The sequence below is a fragment of the Pseudorca crassidens genome, chromosome 13 (genome assembly GCF_039906515.1).
Source record: "Pseudorca crassidens isolate mPseCra1 chromosome 13, mPseCra1.hap1, whole genome shotgun sequence".
Lineage (NCBI taxonomy): Eukaryota > Metazoa > Chordata > Mammalia > Artiodactyla > Delphinidae > Pseudorca > Pseudorca crassidens.
This window is the reverse complement of record NC_090308.1, coordinates 51,537,617-51,558,407: the sequence shown is the minus strand read 5'-3', so window position 1 is coordinate 51,558,407 and position 20,791 is coordinate 51,537,617. Positions and strand designations below refer to the sequence as shown.

The window sequence follows — 20,791 nt, the reverse complement described above, 5'->3', positions numbered from 1 at the left end:
TTGCCACACCACTCTAACTGGGGAGGAATTGAACTCTAAGCTCCATCTTCCAACACAAGGCAGCCATCATTTCAGCCTTCCAGCTATTGCTCTTCCCTGGCTCCCTGCACCTCACTTTGCACATGCACCGTGCAAGAGTCAGCTGAGGAGCTGAGGGAAGTTTGTACATAGATTTTGGAGCTCCCCCTCTGAGGCTCCCTCCTTTCTGGGGAAGTCCCAAACCCCAGCTTCTGCCTCCTCAGCTCATAGGGCTGCCACTTTCCACTTGAGCTCTGTCTCTTGCCATCCTGGGAAGAGGAGAGTACTGCCAGGGGAAACGCCTGATCAACATGGACCTCGCCCAGTGGGATCCCCCCCAACTTTTTTCAAGGGTCATATCTTCTCCAGTTTTCGTCTTCAGAACCAAACCATTTTGGTTGTCCTCCAGGACCTTAGAACAGGTTTTGTCATTGTCTTGTTTTAGGTCCAGAACTTATCATTGTTTTTGGCAGAAGGATTAGTCAGATAGTATTTACTCAGCCGTTATCAAAAGCTGGAACTGATCTGAATGGCCAAAACTAGACACTAAAATACTGAGTTCAGTGGGAAAGCTTGGCTCTCCTTTCCTCCTAACATACTCTCCTGCGTCTCTTTGTACCAGAAGGGGCTCAATATTTGCTAATGAAAATTTGCTGAAAACTGGAAATTCTCTTGAAGGAGCCATACTTTGAAGCATTATCAGTTGTTCATAATTTAGAATGGAAAATCCTTTCCTGAAAGAAGATTGTGATAGGGGTTAATGAGAAGGAACAAGAGGTTCTTGGGTGTATCCGAATTCTGATTACAAGTGGTAGAAAACCTGACATAATTTTGGTGTAAGCAAAAGGAGAATTTATTGAAAAGCCTAGCTTAACACTCCATGGTAGGGCTGGCTCTAGGCATAGCAGTTTTTAGACCTCATATAGTATCATCAGAATGCAGGTTTTTCTTTTTTTTAATAAATTTATTTATTTTATTTTATTTATTTTTGGCTGTGTTGGGTCTTCACTGCTGTGCACGGGCTTTGTCTAGTTGCGGCGAGCGGGGGTACTCTTCATTGCAGTGTGCGGGCTTCTCGTTGTGGTGGCTTCTGTTGTGGAGCACGGGATCTAGGCATGTGGGCTTCAGTAGTTGTGGCACATGGGCTCAGTAGTTGTGGCTCACGGGTTCTAGAGTGCACGCTCAGTAGTTGTGGTGCACGGGCTTAGCTGCTTTGCGGCATGTGGGATCTTCCTGGACCAGGGCTCGAACCTGTGTCCCCTCCATTGGCAGGCAGATTCTTAACCACTGTGCCACCAGGGAAGCCCAGAATGGAGGGATTTGGGTTTGGTTTTTTTATTTCTGTTCCCAGCTTTCAGACCTGCCTGTTGCATTGATAGAATTAATCTCAGCTTCCTGTGACTGCAAGAGGATGGCAGCAGCTTCAGCCCTGCGTCCTCTCAAGTGTCCAGTCCAGAGGAGAAAGTGCAAGCCTATTTTCCAGAAATACCCATGAAAATCTCACTGCCTCTCATAGGTTCTGCCTGGGTCATGGGCCCATCGGAAGCAATCACGTGGCCATGAAACAGGATGAAATGATTGGCCTCAGCGCGCCTCATATGCTCCACTCCCCAGTCAGAGGGGTGTCAGTGTCATCAGACCCCCACCGACTGAGAGGGGGGAAGGGGCACTTCCCCTGATAAATATCTGGATTCTTATTCACTGGAAGGGCAGACACACGCTGGGGCAGAAACAACGGAAGCCCACTAAGGTTGTTATCGGAGGAGACTGGAACCAAGGTACCCGGAAGGGGTTAAAAGGCTACAAGTAGAGAAGCAGGGGGCCTAAAGGAAAAACCCTGCCTCTTTCTCCACTTAGCCCCTTGGCTTAGGGCCGCTGGAGGCTGGGCTATGCTGTGTCATTGCTTCATGGTGACTGTGCTTGGGCACCTGCTATGAGTAAAATCCATGAAATTTAGATACCACAGCGGTATCTTTAAAAGGTATCAGGTGGAGAATGGCTTTTAATGTGGAATCCAGGCCTCCAATGAGAGGCTTGTTCCACTTGCTAAATTTGGTTTGGGTTAAATGCCCACTGACCTCTTGTCCCTATAGCATTTCATCACTGTGATGAATGCTCGAGAACAAATCCTCCTCTCCCCCGCCCTTCCTAATGGTACACGCTCTCTATACCGTTAGAGTTCTGAATTCTTTTCCCAGATCAATTGCCAGGCCCCCCTCTCCATCTCTTCCATGAGTGAGGAAGCAATCCAAGGAAAAAAGACAACTGCGCCAAATGCAGCAGTGCTTCCGAACGTCCGCTTGGCTCGGCCAGTGCCTGACCGGCACCTGCCCCGGCTCCAAACCATCCAGCAGCATTTGGCGGGGGGGGGGGGGGGGGGGGGGGCGGGGGCCTGGGGAAGTGGAGGCTTCCTTTTCTCTCCCCCTCCAGGAAACCAGAGAAAACATAGCCGACCTCAGAGACCAGTGAAAAATACCTCTGGAGTCTCTCGATCCACTCACTCCCCACTGACTGCTCCTAAGCACGTTCTAACTTGAACCTAATGGTTCTAAGATAGCCCAGTGAAAGGGGCTTAATTGCTTCCCTAAGCAATGAAGAGAACTCTCCCCAATTTTTCAAAAACGTCTGTGCTTTTTAGGATCTCACTTTTTTTTTTTTTTTTTTACAATAAGCATGCCTCACTTTTGCCACAAAAAAAATAAGTACGGATATTCAAAGTTTCAGAATTTCCACAACGCTTTGCCCCCTTCAAAGCTCCCTCTGTAACCAGTGGCTGACTTGAAAGTCGCTGCTCGCAGCATTTCAGGCTTTTTCTGTCACTGCAATTACATCTAATCATAAAAAGAGAAATATACTTCTGACGAATTTAAAAATGCAACATGGAAGATGCCTCTGGAAAAAATTCCTGTCAGCTCTTTTCATACCCGGGTGCCCTTGGTGATAAATTCCTAGTCTTTTCAGGAAATCAGTTCCTCCTTGCTTGCTTGATGAAACAACTCAGCTCACTCGCCTCAGCCTCACCTTCCTGATGAGCTTGTCTTCTGAAGCATAGAGATATTCTGGTAGTTTCGCCCTCTTTCCTGCCCCCCCCCCCCACCGCCCACCCAGCTTCTTCACTTGCTCTGCATCCCACCGTGCCGAGGACACCTGCCGCTGACCTCGTTCTCAGCTTTGTTTCCCCGATAAGTTTATTGGCCAGGTGCTGTAATCTTTGGTTTGCTGGGCAATTGCCTCCGTGCAGTTCCTGTGACCTACTTGGACTCTGGAGCAGACTTCTTCATTATTCACGATGAGCTAGAGGTGCAGTTACCAGTAGGGTCCACCTCCGAAACTTGTTTAGCCAGTTTCCTTCTTTCACTGAGCCGTTCCAAGACCGGCACATGCAGATTGACAAAAACACCGAGAGTTTCTGTGTTCCCAGAAACAAATCCCACCAGAACAAACCTCCGTCTGTTGCTAAACTATGATTCTCGTTTCCTCTCCCCACACTGTCTTCCCCCTCTGCCTCCACCTCCCTTTCCTACAAAGCTAACGACCATCAGGTTTAAATGCAGTGTTGAGTTGTTGATGAAAACAGGGTGTTTTTTCCTGAATGTCAAACAACATATGAACATAAAGCAGGCATAAAAATATCAGGAAAACAAGCGTGCACTGCTTCTGCCCGGGATGCAAGTGCACAACTGGCTGAGCTTAAAAAGCTTCCATGCTCACGAGAAGTTCTGGAGCATTAAAATTGACGATGGGGATTAGGTTGTCTTTCAGAGCAGCAGAATCTGTATAACTGAATCCTCCTGGATGGAACCATTTTCAGCCCAGGCATATTAAGTTGGCTGGCTCTGAGTCGACTTTTGTACACACACGCACAGTATTTAACCACGAGTGCGGTGGGCCCCAAATTGAAACCATATTTTGTTAGCACCACGTGTTCCAGCCTTGACAGTATTTATCAAAGGGGAAGCTGCTGGATTTATTGAAAGAAATGAACTTAACCAGAGTCTGGCAGACCCAACCCCAATAGGGAGTTGTTATTTTTACCCCGCCTGGTGAGCAGTACTGTAGCTGTCAGCGCAAGGCTGTTAACTGGCTTCGGGCACTGTTTGCTACTGGACCTCTCCAGGGCCTGCCTCCCAGCTGCCTGGGCCTCATGTGACGTCATCAGCGCCACAGCCGTTTGTTCTTCAAGCCCCTGTTTGTGTTCCTTTCTCTTCTGTGAGGTCCTTGCTCCTTGAGCCAAAGGTCGTTTCTTCCTCCTCTGATCTCTCCAGCATCAGCTGGGGCTGTGGTGGAAATGCAGAGTCCCAGGCTCCACCGCAGACCTCCTGCATCTGCATCTTAGGAAGAATCCCAGGAGACTCCGGAGCACACTGAAGTTTGAGAAACACTGCTCTACCCGCACTGACCTTCTCTACCAGTGGCTCTCAGTGGGAGTTGTTACCCCCTACAGGTGCTTTGGAAATGTACAGGGGGATTTGGGAGTTGTCACAATGGTGGGTGCTGGGCGGGAGAATGCTGGACGGGAGAATGCTGGGCAGCCTGTAGTGTAGAGCACAGCTCCACATAAGGAAGACTTGGTTCATACATCACATGACTTTCTAAAGTGCCGCCAGGCAGGCAGGTTGGTGAAAAACCTATTTTTAATTATCTGAACCCGGAACTGAATTCCTTTTTCCACACAGACACAAAGTATTGTTTGCACAGTTTTAATATACACTCAATTTTCTGGGAATTCAACTTCTGAGAATTCAGGGAAGACTGTGCTTTGTTTTGTTCAGAATTTTACCTTCGTTTTTCTTTTCTTTTTTTTTTTTTTGGTACGCGGGCCTCTCACTGCTGTGGCCTCTCCCGTTGCGGAGCACAGGCTCCGGACGCGCAGGCTCAGCGGCCATGGCTCACGGGCCCAGCTGCTCCGCGGCATGTGGGATCTTGCCGGACCGGAGCACGAACCCGCGTCCCCTGCATCGGCAGGCGGACTCTCAACCACTGCGCCACCAGGGAAGCCCCGTTCTTCATTTTGGAAGCACATTATTGACAGGAATGCTGCTTACAGTATTTCAGTCTCCAGGACAATATATCTGTATCAGTGTGCTTTGGTAGCTGTCCCAGTACAGTGATTTTATATCTGACGACTTCATTGGTTTTTGGTATAAATATGCCTGAGCATTTATATATTGAAATATGTTGTTTTATTACAAATTGATTTTATTCCTTCATATCAGAATTAAGGAATTCATTATACAGATTGAGTTAGTTATATTATTCATGGATTCTAGTTATTTAATTCATGGATTCTATTTTAAGAAAATGAAGTCATTTTAAGGTATTAGAGAATGTTGGGGTCTGGTAGGGTTGGTGCTACATTCTTCAGTTGGCCCTTATTACATACTACCTAATCAGCTTAGTTATATTTTTGAGACCATGCATAGTCTCACCTACGAGATTATAAACATTCTTGGGGCAGGACTGTGTTTTATAAACTTGGTATTCTACTCACCACTTAGTTCAGCATAATGCACCTATTGACCATTAAGTAATTGATCACATGACTACTTCAAGGACAGCCCCCCATCCTGCATTCCATCCCTCAAACGCTACTGAGTTCCTACCGTGCGCGGAGAACTGACAGCCCGGCTACAACAGTCATTAAGAGAAGGTTCGGCACTTGCGCTGAGCGTAAAGCTTAACACAAAGATTTCTGAAAGAAGTGGAGGTTGGAAGTGGTCCACTAGGGAAACAAAATGCTATGGGGTTATGGAGGGGAAAACAATCCCAACACGTGCATGTGCACATACACAAGTCTGGAGCGGCAAATTGCACATATAGGTTCCTTTATGTACGTTTTTATTTAATGGGATGGCCACCATCTTCTTTGCCCCATTGAATCAGAAGCGTTTTGAGAGCCGGTCTCAAGTTCTCTAATTCCTTCGTATTACTGCCAAGCTTCAGTGTTGTGTCCGACAAAATCCCTTCTATTTCTTGGGACAAGGACCACAGACGTACAGTCTTTTCAACCTCATGTGATAATGTGACATTTTTTGTGTAGGCTAGATTGGCCTGGGGGTCCAGGGTCTGGATTTTAATCTGTTGATAATTTGGATAGGTCATTTCACCACCCTGGTGGTCATTTTCCTCATCAGAAAAGATGGACCAGATTGATGGTTCCCAAACTTGACTGTTCCTGAGGAGATTTTTAAAAATACAGAATTCACTGGACTCTACTCCCAACATGTTGAAAAGACTTTGGAGGTGGAGTCCAAGTCGCTGTAGATTTTAAAGGCTATCAGGGAATTCCAATAGGTGGCCTGGTTTTCTTTCTTTCTTTCTTTTTTTTGGCCACGCTGCGTGACATGCGGGATCTTAGTTCCCTGACCAGGGATCAAACCCATGCACCCTGCAGTGGAAGCACAGAGTCTTAACCACTGGGCCACCAGGAAAGCCCCTGGCCAGTGTTTCTTTTCAAACTTTAATATGAATACAAATCACCTGAAGGATCTTAAGATGCAGATTTGATACATCAACTCAGGAGTGTAGCCTGGGCGTCTGTAGCCCAACAAGCTCTCAGGTGACATCGATGCTGCTGATCAACGAATCCCACTCTAGTAGCCAAGAAAAAAGACTTAAGTCTTTTTCAGCTGAACACTCTCCATCCACATCAATTACTAGTGAGTAACGTTATATAAGATGTCATTAAAAATCATCCACATTTAGTGTAAGATGACCTGGCCAAGTTAAATTGTCGTGGTAGAGTGTAGAATTAGTTCCCTCATTTATAAATTTTAAGTGATACTCTCAAATAATCTATGGAGGATTTTTTTTCCTCTTAAGTTAGCATCCCATAGTACAACATTGAAAGAGTTTTCAAAAATCCTTAAGACTAGAAGAAAATTTTCAACCAAGCAGCAGACTTCAAACTGACCTTTTTGTGGCACAGGGAGCTCAATGCCAGTGTGATCTGAACATCACAGAAGGCACTATGTCTTCCCAAATCCTCCCATGGGCTGGCATATGCCTGAAATTCCTTTAGCAGAGGACAGAGACTCTCGCTCACTCCGCAATTAGTGATGAGGCTTAAAATACAAATATCTCTCAGGAGGGTAAAGCACTGACTTTACATCTTAGCAGAATAAAGAAATGATGGGGGAGATTTTTACAGAAAGACGTTTTCATAGGAAAGCGTTGGATTGGGGGATGCGGGCTGGAGCAGAGAGTGAAAAAGATGTTTCAGAAAGGGAAGCCAGGGGCTGAAGTACATTTAACCTTCTTCATAACCTTGTTCAAAGGAGGCTGACCTAATGGTTTTCAGAGAACTGCAACTAGCCAGGAGAGCCGCCACGCTCTCTGGGGAGGCAGCAGGGGGAAGGGAGGAGAGTGGGTCTCCTCCTGAGAAACAGACACACCCCCAATTCCTTTGCTCATTTCTTAGGTTCATATGAGAGGCCCTTAGGCCTCTTTTTCCTACAGTCCTGCAAACGAGCAAAGGACTGGGTCCCAGGGAGGAGAAGGGTCAGGATGAGGGACACTTGTGGGGCCTGAGCTGACCAAGGAGGCTGAGGGAGGGAGAGGGTCAGCAGGAGAACTGAGGTGGACACCAGAAGAGGGAGGGGGGTGTGACCCGCAAGACAAGGGGCCCCATAAACCTAGGTTTGCTTCCAGCACTACACAGCTGCTCAAGGTCTTGGCAATGCAACCTCTTCCCAGTCTCCTGTAACGCACCTGGAGGTCACGACTGCCAGTTTGCGACACATAAACAAGGCCGAGGAAGTTGATCTTTCTTCCAGCAATTAAGACACTCAGTCTCCGCCACAAGCTCGTGATACTCAAGGGCGCCCACTCTCAAGGGAGGCAGCGAGGCAGCTGGAAGATCTATGAGTCTGGCTGCTGCCCAGGCTAGATTCGCCTCTGGGCACAGCGGCCGAGTATCTAAGATCTGGAACAATCTCTAAGAGCGGGGACAGACTGGGCACCTGACAGGACGTTAAAGCCGGGAAGAGCTTTTGCTCCAGCATACCTCCCTCTCAAGGTGTATTCTTTTACCTCTTAATCACTTTTCTTTCCTGAAAAGGAAAGGAGCTGAAGAGAGGCATACAGATCACCTGGGCTGTGGAGGCCAAGAGGAAAGATATTCCAGGTTCATATGACATCTCTACGTCTATAAACCACATGATTCACTGAGTATCAACTGACATGCAGACCCACAAGTGAATGCTCAACTCAACTGACGTGAGGGGAAAGAAATTGTGCAGTGAAGCCTGCAGGAGCACAGCAGCCCAGACCTGCCAAAAAGATGAGAGGAAGGTCTCTGGTCCCTGTTGACTCAGGGCAAATGGACAGGGTCTCTTTCCAGGGCCCCCAGGACACAGGCTGCCCACCACGACTTCAGAATGAAGTCCATTTGTGCTGAAGGAGAAGAGAGGAGTGTTACCTTCACTTACGTTAGAAGTCACCTTAGAACCCTCCTACACTGTTGGTGCAAATGTAAACTGGTACAACCATTATGGAGAACAGTATGGAGGCTCCTTAGAAAACTAAAAAGAGGGCTTCCCTGGTGGCACAGTGGTTGAGAGTCCGCCTGTCGATACAGGGGACACGGGTTCGTGCCCCGGTCTGGGAGGATCCCACATGCCGCGGAGCGGCTGGGCCCGTGAGCCATGGCCGCTGAGCCTGCGCGTCCGGAGCCTGTGCTCCACAACGGGAGAGGCCACAACAGTGAGAGGCCTGCGAACCGCAAAAAAAAAACCAAAAAACTAAAAATAGAACTACCATATGATCCAGCAATCCCACTCCTGGGCATATATCCGGAGAAAACCATAATTCGAAAACATACACACCCCGCAATGTTCATTGCAGTACTATTTACAATAGCCAAGACATGGAAGCAGCCTTAAATGTCCACTGACAGAGGAATGGATAAAGAAGATGTGGTACAGGGCTTCCCTGGTGGCGCAGTGGTTGAGAGTCCGCCTGCCGATGCAGGGGACGCGGGTTCGTGCCCCGGTCCGGGAAGATCCCACATGCCGCGGAGCAGCGGGGCCCATGAACCATGGCTGCTGAGCCTGCACGTCCGGAGCCTCTGCTCCGCGATGGGAGAGGCCACAACAGTGAGAGGCCCACGTACCGCCAAAAAAAAAAAAAAAAAAAAGATGTGGTACAGATATACAATGGAATATTACTCAGCCATAAAAAGAATGAAATAATGCCATTTGCAGCAACATGGATGGACATAGAGATTATCAAACTAAGTGAAGTAAATAAGACATAGAAAGACAAATATCATATGATATCACTCATATGGGGAATCTAAGTTAAAAAATGATATAAATGAACTCATTTATAAAACAGAAACAGACTCACAGATTTCAGAAACAAACTTATGGTTACCAAAGGCAAACGTCGGGGGGAGGAATAAATTAGGAGCTTGGGATTAACATACACTCACTACTATATATAAAATAGATAACCAACAAGGACCTACTGTATAGCACAGGGAACTCTACTCAATATTCTATAATAACCTATATGGGAAAAGAATCTGAAAAAGGATGAATACATGTATAACTGAATTACTATGCTGTACACCTGAAACAAAACATTGTAAATCAACTATACTCCAATAAAATTTAAAAAAGAAGGAGTCACCTTACCCAATGAGAGCAAGGTAGCCTAAGGATTTTGGCACTTGGAGGGATTTTAGATCATTTAATTCACACTCATTTTATAGGCAGGGAAACAGAGGCCCAGCAAGGGAAAGAAGTTTGTACAAGTTCACTGGTAAATTCTTGGCAATGTTGAGTCTAGAATCCAGCTGACTCCCAGAGCCACTCTCCTCCCTTCCCCTCTGCTGCCTCCCAGAGAGCCCAGTGGCCCGCCTGGCTTACTGCACTTTTCTGAAACCTCTGGAGTTATCAGAGCTTGCATTCCCATATCCTTATTTCCTCAGCTCTCTAGGTGGTGCTGGATGAGGCTGTCCTCCAAGGTGCCCCAGCTCCAAGCTTAAGGACCAGTGTGAAAGGGGTCCTTGGCAAAGGCCCATGATGGGCTTGAAGAGACAAAACTTAGGTTCGTGAACTTATACCACCCCTTTCAGAACTCCATTTTCAAGTTTAGGGGGAGAAATGAAAGCTCTTACCAGACCCAACAGTTGGGCTGCATCGCACAGGCCTGTAAGCCTCGTAGTTGCCCAGCCCAGAGACTGAAGAAAGAGCCCAGACACAGCAACAGAGACGCCAGCAAAAGGTCCGAGAGCAACACCCCACTGTAGATAGCAGGCAGCACGTGGCGGCAACCTCCGCTACTTAGCGGGAGAAGGAGGCTACCACTTACAGGCGGAATTGATGTCAGGTTGGCTCATCAGTTACCAGGGAAACCAGCGGCTGGGGCAGGGGGCAAGCACACACGCAGTTACTTATTAAGCCTTATAATTAAGAGAATTGGATAGTCATGTGAGTGAAGCAGGGCGTGATCCAGCAGGGGACGTACAGAGAGCAAGAGAAAAGCCATCTTGAATGACCCGATCATACACGAACTCATTCAGCACAAGCTAAATCCAGTGTGGGCGTGAGCAGGTGCAAACGGGACTCTCAGGCCATGGTTGGCTCTGCATCTGGAAGTTAGGATCCCATAACCATAGAAAATATCAGTAGCCTGCTACGGTCGGACACAAGTGGGGCCTGCACATCTCTACCCCAACAAGCTTGCTGCCAAATGGAGTTGTTGCAATAACTGCGAGTCTCAGCTCACACCAAATCCCATCCAATGCAGGGAACTCTGTCAGCTAGCAGACAAAATTAATCTAACAAGTCTCATTTGTGGTTCAGAAGATATTTCTCTTTTTTCTTCCTGCACCCCTCTCACTCCCACAAAAAAATCAGCAGAAACACCCAGGCAAGAAGGCTTGCTGTTCTCAGCCTTGTCCTTCAAGGGGTAACTCTCTGGCCCTCCTCAGGCACCCTCTCCACACAGGGCAATGAGTCACAGGGCCCAGGGAGTGTGTCTACCCAGAGCTCATACCTCACCTTCTAGACCACCCTTTGGTACCTGGGATCCCAGAGTTCCCTGCCCAAGGGTCCTGAAATCATCTCCAAAGCCTGCATGGTCCTCTCCTCGGGCTCTGAGTTCTGAGGAGGGACTGGCCCATGGCTGTGCCTCGCCCCTAGGCCTGAGGAAAGGCCGGGAGACAGCTCTTCACAGAGACATGGAGTGTGGGATAGAGCTGGGGGTAGGCAGAGAAGGGGCAGCCAGGGAGGAGCAGGTGGAACTCTGAGGGGTCTGAGGATTCTACATTCAGACTCTGCATTCCAGGTCCCTCTGAAGACAAAAGGATAGAACATAGTCTACAATATAGTTTCTAGGCTAGATTTGCTGCTTTTCAATATTTGGACATATGGTATGTGGGTCTCCATCTGCCGTCTTGCCCCGGTCTGTAAACCTCTGTTGGAGGCATGTTCTTTGAAGCAAACACAAAGACTGGGCTCCTGTGGTTAGATGGTGGGGAGAGGGTGAGAGTCATCCTATCCCTGGAGACACCACACCAGTGGGCCCTAAGCTGAAGGCTTGCTGATTTTTAACCCTTATGCACACAAGGCAATTCGCCCTATTATATACACATACCAAACACACACCAAAAAATCGGGGGGTTCTACTAAATCAAGAATTCCTTCTCTAAAAAAAAGAATTACTTAGAACACTTTTATGCAAATAAGGCAACTTAAATTGTTGACAGAGACTAGAATTGATTGGCTTGCTTTACCCACTAATTAACCCACCCTGAAGAGCTAAAACAGATTAGGATTTACTTGTTCATGCACATATCACGTTACTCATGCCAGGGTATTTAAAAATAAATGACCACGTATACAACACAACAGCCAGCCTCCCAGGGTCCCCCTTCGTTCCTCAGATGGATAAGCCTAGGATGGTGCTGGGCGCAGCCCCTGGGGTGAGGAGTGGGCCGGGCCCCAGCAGCCCAGGACTAAGGGGTTCTCTGGCTCCCCCCGCATCCCCCCGAAGGGGCATGCCAGCCCCCAGAGATGACTTGTATCACCGTATCAAGCAATAATTCTGCCACTCCACAAGCCACATACCCCAGGTCTATGTCCAGGTTTGGGATTATAAAATATTTACTCTACAGTATGTAAACAATCTCTCTTTTTTCCTGTGCCAGCGCTCCATGGTAAGCAACTTCCCTTTACCTGCACTTATTCTACAGGACCTAAGAATTTTCTAGTTACATCCACTGAGGGGCTTATGAGCCGGCCTGGCCAGGACCTACTACGTGCTGATTTTCCAACTCTCTGCTGTGGTTACTCTTCACATAAGCTTGGGCTACTCTAACAATTGCTTTTCAACATTCTCAGGAGTTATAAGAAGGCAACGTTGAGCCCAAAACACAGGATCAGAACGAAAAGCTGTGACATTAAAAATTCTCTCCAAAATTCTCCAGAAAGCCGATTAGAACCCTAGGTAAATTAACTGGAAGAAAATCTTTATCATTTAACAGCAGACAGTAGCAGGTACCAACCTTAGTCTACAGATACGTAAATGTTTCTTTACTTTTCTATAACCCAACTTAATCTCTAACCTTCATTTCACGAGAGGAGTGAAAACTTTATCAGTTTGGGGTTATATCTTCGTTCTAGGGCACAAAGGGCTGTGGGAGGGCGGTGAGGCCGGGCATCTAGTCTTCAGTCATCTGTCCACAAGGGCATCTGCTGAGACCATCATCACCTCATCTGACCTTGGCCATCGTCCATGCAGATGGCTGCTGAGCTACCCCTCATCCTACCCACTAAGCCCTTTCAAAGCCAGCCACTCTGCCCTGCCCTGCCCCTCTCAGCAGCATGGGGGTCATTCCCTTACTCTCAATCCATGCTGTGGCATGGGGAACTTTGTGAGGCTGTTTCTACAGCCCTGTCTGCCTAGACATGCCCCAAATCCATTTCTTTAGGGTCTTGCCACTTTCCTAGGGCTCTACCCTAGAAGTAAGAAACGGGTCCCTCTCTCTCCAGTCTCACAACCTAATCGGTGGGTTCTATCATGGGGTGGTTCCATTTCCACTCACCTGGGACACACAATCCTGCTTTCAAACATCCCTTAATGAGTATACAGTTCTTGCTTTCCCTCTGTGCCCCCTCTTCCCCCAGAGTCCTCAGGGACTGGGGACAGGGACCTTCAAGTGGGGTATCATGTCCTCTCTCAAACCTCTGGTATATGTCAGAGTCCTTCCTTCACACACACGGGCTTAGACTTGAGAAACTCAAAAGCCAGCAAACAGGCCCTTCTATCTGTTGAGAATCCTTCACTGAGGTGATGAACACAGACTAACCTTGCTCAGAGGAGCAAGATGAGAGGTAGGTGAGACGATGAAGAAAGATATTAGGAGAAGAAAGCCTGCTGGTATTTCAAAATTATACCCAAGCATAATACTGACGATAGAATGATCTTTCTGAGATACAGATATGATTATCTAACTGCTCTGCTTCAAATCCTCCAGTGCGTCCACGTTGCCCACAAAGGCAGTCCAAGATCCTCGCCTTCAGAGAAGTGAAGGGCTTACTGAGCTATTCGTCTGGGAGACCTACAGTTTGCACGAGCAGACAAGGCAAATATTCACGTGGCCTATCCAACCACTAAAGCATCAGGTCCTGGGACCAAAACGAACAATTTCCCAAACAGTTCCAAAACCTGGCTCCGACCTCTCCTTGGGCAAAAACTCTGACCTAATTTGAGAAGATCCTGTTTGATTTCTTAAATCAAATATCCTTATCCTTCATGTACTATGGCTGCTCTCAATCAACCAATAAGAACAAGAGCAACATTAAAAAATACCATAAGGGCAGTTTCAATGCTCGTTTTCTCTCCTCCTTTCTCCCTGCCTGACCCTGGTTTCTCTTTTCCAAAACATGGCTGGAACACCTCCTTCAAGAAGTCTTCCTCCCTGTCTTGACCTTATTTTAATCACACCATGGCTTGTGTGAGAGGCACAGATCCTGGCTGTTGCAGCTGTGTGTATCGTGTTGTTTTCTCTGTCTTCTTTCTCTGATTAGCCTATAAACTCTCCTGGATGAGGTCTGTACCCCTACTTCTTTTGCAGCACCCCAAGCATTTAGTCTGCACACAGAGGGAACTTAATAATTTCTGCAGTTTGATATCTGGGTCCCTGCCCCAGCTCCTGGGTAATCACTGTCAGCAAACAAATTAGTTATCAGTACAACAGCCAAGGTTTCCAGAGTGAATCATTTGTATTTCCACTGCTGGAAAAAACACATGCCACTCTCCTTGCAAAGAGGAATTTCAGTAGAGGAATGTGGTCATGACGCCATGGGCAGATCTCTCCTGAGAGTTTTGACACTTGTAACTCTTTGACCTGAAAAGATGAATCAACTCTTATTTGGAATCCTCTGATCCCCTAGGTTCTTTTAACCTAAAGGCGTAAAAGTCAGAGAAGGTGAGCCCCGTCCTACTGGTAACAACAACAAGTAAATACACATATGGTCTTGGCTGACCACCCACTAATAAAATTCCTGGGAGCCAAGCCCCGCCTCAGCCCCTGCAGCATTCGGGACCGGCTAAGAGATGGCTCAGAGGCTGTACCTGCCTTGGTTCATCCCAGGCGCGGTCCCACCCACGTGCTGAGGCTGCTTCTCTCTTGCAGGGGCTGATTCTCCTGCTGATGCCCAGAGCCTGCCTCTTCGGCCTGCCTCACAGCTCTAAGCCTGTCCAGGGGAGGAAGGTCCTGCCCTGGCCTCTCCTGGTCCCCTACTCCCAGGTGGGCAGCTTCATGAGTCAGCCCAGCCCCAGGGGAGCTTTTTGAGGAAGGGTTCTTTCCCTCCACCTCCTGTCTCCACCTCCCTCTTCCCCTCTTCCTTCTTTTTTTTCTCCCTCCTCCCTTCCTAACTCAAGTAGGGCTTGAGGGCGCAGCGTCTGGTCCCGAATGGGGTTTTGTCCTCCCTGCAGCATCTTTCCTTCTTCCACCAGCAGCGTGGGAGAACCCAGACACCCCAGACACTCCACCCACCAGAAAAGGGAATCTCTTCCCTCTCCTGTCCAAGTCCCCTGCACAACAGGGCAGCTCCATTTCAGTTCCCAGCCAGGTTTCCAAGCTCCATCCCCACACGGGGCCTCCAGACCTGCTACCCTGTTTCTTCAGGGAACGTAGCGGCCATTAGCTAGAGACAGGGCCGGCTCTGTGTTCTTCTGGACCACAGGAGGTGCCCCTGAGAGCCCTTTCCTTCCACCACGGCACACAGGCAGGCCCTCTGTGCCAGGCACACTGCAAAACACTTGTTGGGCCCAGATAACCAATGCCCAAGGAGTGCGGTCTGCAATGGAGCAGGAGGGCAGGAACCGGCCGGGTCCAACCACTACCCATCGGGATGCAGACAAGAGAAAGGGGCTCTGGGAGGAGAGGGGGCTGCACCCCAGCGTCAGGGAGGGGGTGGGCAGGACACCAGGAGTGGGCCAGACTTCAAGTGGACAACCTACTGTGGAGTTTGAAGATCTCCGAGGGACCCCCAAAAGATTCCTCTGCCCTTTGCCCCGCCTCGGGTGCACGTGCAGGGTCTCAGCAAGGCGGCTGGACTTTCCTCTTCCTCTATCCATTCCTGCTTCTATGGAGGTCCTGCCCGACACCTGTATGTTCACTCCTAAGTACCAAATCTCACGCACAACACACTTCAGTAGCTATAGACTCTTTAAATGTTACTGCTGAAATTCTGTTCCCCTCCTTTACCGCCATCCCATTCCCTTCCACCCACTCTCCCAGTATTTTCCCAAGGAAATCATGAATCGAACATTTGAGTCACCCTCAATTAGCCCTTTCTGCAAGTTTCAGGGCCTTATGACCATCTGTGATCTCCTGTGAGGTCATTGTAAATCCAAACACTTGAACTGCAGTGGACCACGGTGATCGTGCCTTTCACTTTCTCCCTGTCATCCTGGACAGGGGCAGGCCTGGCTGGTTTCAGGGCACACAGATTCTTTCCTGCCTCCACAGTAAAAAAAAAAAAAAAAAAAAAAAAGGGCCAGTCACAGCAGAGGTAAAGGCCCCATGGACAGTCCTCACTCCCTCTGACCAGGAGGAGGTGGGCAGCAGGACTCAATACTTGGCAGGGGAGGAGACAAGACTGAATGTCTCCGGAAGCTATAAAGTCAGAGAAATGATACTGACGAGCAGGCACTGGGCTCTGATCCCTGTGCTGGGTGAACTATGTTCCCTGAATCTTTACAAGAATCCTGGGGGTTAAGTTCTATTACTATCCCCCCCACCCCCATGCAGACAAGTAAATTAAGACTCAGAATGGCTCCATAACTCACCCATGGTCACACAGGCCAAAGTGAAGAGAAAATGGCTTGCTGCATCTCCCTTTGTCCCCAGGAGCTGGGCAAGGAGTTGGACCCAGCTGGCATAATAAGGTGATGGAGATTTGCTGAATTGGCCCTAGATCTTCAAGAAAGAGCACAGCTGATGAAGAGAGACCGGGCTTCCTGGGGAAGAGACAAGGAGGATTGTTAGAAACTTGTAAAAACTTGTCTGCTGTTGACTTATTGGCATGTGCTCATGCTGGGTTGGGAAGACCTGTAATTCCCTTCTGCTACTCCCAAATCTCCCGTAAAAGGCAGCCAGATGTACTCACACCACCTACCCTCATTAATTAGCAGAGGTATGTGTTGCCTGGAGAACAAAATGGGGGAGCAAGGTCTGGCCTGGAGGGAAGCAATGGAGAGAGAGGATGGTGGCTTGGACTAGCCAGACAGCACTGGGCCACTTGAGGGCTTGCTCTGAGCAGGACCCAGAGGGAGAGGGAGGCCATAGGAACGTACATGCCCTGGGAATCTTCAAACATGCTGGGAGGAAGCTAGATTCCTTGTGTAATTGGGGATGCAGGCTTGAGCCTTTTGACGTGGATATTAAAGAAAAATGATTTCCAGAAAGTTGAAGGATTTAGAAACCTGTTTTACCTCATGCAGTTCTAAAAACCACCCTATGAGGTAAATAATTTACTTTCTCCTTTGTGCAGATAAGTAAACCCACGTCGTTTAGGAGGTGGAACTTGTCTGGAACCAAAAGCTAGGGCCCTAACACAGGCCCTGTCCACCCGCTCTGCTCCAAGAGCTGCTCTCCCACAGAGAACTTCAACCTGCCTCGAGCTCCATCCATTCCTCACAGGCCTTGGTCAGAAGCCCTTCTTCGTGAAGAGTTCACATTCTACCTTACTCCCCATGCCAGTGCAGCCTAAGTCTCTTTCCTTGAGGACTGCAGTGTTAGCAGTCCTGACTCTAAAGTCAGGCAGCCCAACTGTGTGACCCTGACTTCACCGAGACTCAGTTTCTTTATCTGTAAAACAAATAATAATAACATCTATTTTGTAGGGCTGGTGTCAGGATTAAATGGGGAAAAAAAAAGAAAAGAAAAGAAAAAAAAAAGGAAGTCCCTAGCATATAGTTAGCTTGCACTAAAAATTAATTGTATTTCTATTATGGTTTTGCCTCGGCTAATGGGCACAGATTGTTTTCCTTAAGTTCTAGAAACATTGAAAAAAAACAAAACTTCAAATTAAGTTGTACTCTGCAACATATGGATATTAAAGTTATCACAAGAAAAGTATTTTGGAAGGACTCATTTTGGAAGGAATAATAAATCCTGATTGGTTACTTTCCCTATTGCTATCATTTCAATGCAGATTTACATTTAGTGTTCCCAAGAACTTTTATAACCTATAATTAAATACTTTGATAGCCTCAGGCAGAACTCAGAAAATCACCAACTGTAATTTCGCTATCCGCATTATTTTGATACACTAACATTTCTTGGCATACTTTAAAACTAACAACATTTCTTTTACTTCTAATGATAAAAGTCAAATATTGTAGAACATTTAAAAATAAATGTATAAAAAGTATAAAATAGGAAATAAAAATTGTACACTCACCATCCATAGATATCACTATTAACAAAGATTTATTGCTACCTTGTCTGCTTAAAAATTACACTTAACGGGCTTCCCTGGTGGCGCAGTGGCTGAGAGTCTGCCTGCCGATGCAGGGGACACGGGTTCGTGCCCCGGTCCGGGAAGATCCCACATGCCGCGGAGCGGCTGGGCCCGTGAGCCACGGCCGCTGAGCCTGCGCGTCCGGAGCCTGTGCTCCGCAACGGGAGAGGCCCCAACAGTGAGAGGCCCGCGTACCGCAAAAAAAAAAAAAAAAAAAGAATCCGCCTGCCAATGCAGGGGACATGGGTTCAAGCCCTGGTCCGGGAAGATCCCACATGGTGCAGAGCAACTAAGCCCATGCGCCACCACTATCGAGCCTGTGCCCTAGAGCCCGCGAGCCGCAACTACTGAAGCCTGCGTGCCTAGAGCCCGTGCTCCGCAACAAGAGAAGCCACCGCAGTGAGAAGCCCGCGCACCGCAACGAAGAGTAGCCCCTGCTCTCAGCAACTAGAGGAAACCCGTGTGCAGCAGCGAAGACCCAATGCAGCCAAAAATTAAATAAATGAATAAATGGATTAAAAAAATATATTCAGGATATGCACCATATGTCCTTACTAAAATCCAAAAATCGGACCCACAGGGTTTCCACAATAAAGTGATGATTCTCAGTCTTGCTTCAATTGGAATAATCTGGTAAGCTTTTAAAACAAAAAACACTAATGCCCAGGCGCAGTCCTAAATATTCCGGTTCAATTATATCTCCCAGTTTTTGTAATATACTTTTTTAAAATTAATTACTCTATTTATTTATTTTTGGCTGCATTGGGTCTTCCTTGCTGCACGTGGGCTTTCTCTAGTTGCGGCGAGCGAGGGCTACTCTTCGTTTTGGTGCACGGGCTTCTCCTTGCGGCGGCTTCTCTTGTTGCCGGGCACAGGTTCCAGGCACTCAGGCTTCAGTAGTTGTGGCACGTGGGCTCACTTGTTGTGGCTCGTGGGCTCTAGAGCACAGATTCAGTAGTTGTGGCTCACGGGCTCTAGAGCACAGGCTCAGTAGTTGTGGTGCACGGGCTTCGTTGCTCTGTGGCATGTGGGATCTTCCCAGACCAGGGCTCGAACCTGTGTCCCCTGCATTGGCAGGCGGATTCTTAACCACTTGCGCCACCAGGGAAGTCCCAGCTTTTTATTTTGAAATAATTATAGATTCATAGGAAGTTGCAGAAATAGCTCAGAAAGCTCCTGTGTACCCTTAGTTTTCCTCAGTGGTAACATCTTGTATAAAACCAGGACATTGATATTGCTACAATCCACAGATTTCATCAATTTTACATGTACTCGTGTGCGTATGTGTGTGTGTGTGTGTGTGTAGTTCTGTGCAATTTTATCACCTGTGTAGATTCATGTAACAACCACCAGAATCAAGATATAGAACTGTTCTATCTCCACAACGATCCCTGTGCTACTCCACCTCCCTCCTTGCCCCATTCTTAACCTCTGGCCCCATTTATTTTTGAGTCCCAAGGAGATGTCTCACAGAGAAACCTCACATATGTTTCCCCACACCAGCATGCTTGATACCGTCACTTCCTACAGGCCCTCTAGAGGAGGCCCAGTACTGTCCCTTCTACCATTGCTGTCTCCAAGTCCATGCCCTCCTGTTTCCAGGAACACCCGAATCCTACAAACCTTGGATATGCCAGATGGGGCCATGATATGTGTCATTTACCCAGGATGATCTCTAAGAAATGGAAAGACTGCCCATTCTCCAGCTGCGTCACAGTTTGCCAGCAGGGTACCGGAGCAAGATTGCCTCTGCCAGAATGATACACCCTCTAACCCTTCTGACTGCCATTCCCGTGTCTTTGGAGGTCAGCTCTAAGCCCCAGTGCTGTGCTGGGCAGGCACTGCCTTTCCTCCCTATGTCTCCACCTCTGTCCCGCAGGGGCCTCTGTTCAAAGCTCCTTCATCACAGTGTCCAGATCCTCTAGGTAAACAGACGCCTGGGGGGTTCATTGCACACAAGTGCATCAGTTACCACTAGGCTAAACTGCAGAATCACAAGTTTAGGCTTGGCTGGGAGTCCCACTCATCTCAGGATAAATTCAACAGCATTAAAAAGGGATGGATAGGGCTTCCCCGGTGGCTCAGTGGTTGAGAGTCCGCCTGCCGATGCGGGGGATGCAGGTTCGTGCCCCGGTCCGGGAGGATCCCACATGCCGCGGAGCGGCTGGGCCCGTGAGCCACGGCCGCTGAGCCTGCGCTTCCGGAGCTTGTGCTCCACGGCGGGAGGGGCCGCGTACCACCAAAAAAAAAAAAGGGATGGATATAGCCAACTTAAGCTCAGGGACTATGTCATCAGTTTAGCACATCCATAATCTCATTCAAAATATACAGGTTTTACTGAGTCTAGCTTTGGTCAAAAATGTTTGATTGTCTAAAGAAGATCCCCTCTCATTCTCCTCCCGTGTAACGTAAGATGCGTTCCTGGTAATTAACTGTATACTCTAGTATTCAAGTCACAGAACAGCAACAAGGGAGTGTGACTTTTCTAGGACAGGAATTAACGTCACCCAAAGAGAGATACAAGGACTCTAGAACCTCTTTACAGGAGAGGGTAGCATGTTTTAGGTGGTCCAAGAATAATTACACCATGTTAGGCAAAAACACAACGTTGCTATTGTCTTTATTTGGAAGCAAAGCAGGAATAAAAGAAGGGTATGCGAATGCCAAGTCGACAAGGCCTAGACTGTAGCGGCTTTGTACCATGGGAACTGAGAGGCAGTAGAACTACGTTTCCACGAATTCCCTCGTCTGTAGAGTTCCAGGTTTGCATTGGCCACAGGCGATGTTTT

At 47.9% G+C, this 20,791-nt stretch overlaps 1 long non-coding RNA gene across 1 annotated transcript in view; it reads right to left on the bottom strand.

Moving 5' to 3' along the window:
• LOC137205012 (uncharacterized) overlaps positions 1–16,488 on the bottom strand; it is a 34,066-nt gene extending 17,578 nt beyond the window's left edge. The window contains exon 1 of the long non-coding RNA XR_010933955.1: positions 16,327–16,488. This is a non-coding gene — a long non-coding RNA (uncharacterized lncRNA). The remainder of the gene's footprint in view (positions 1–16,326) is intronic.
• Positions 16,489–20,791: the final 4,303 nt, after the last annotated feature.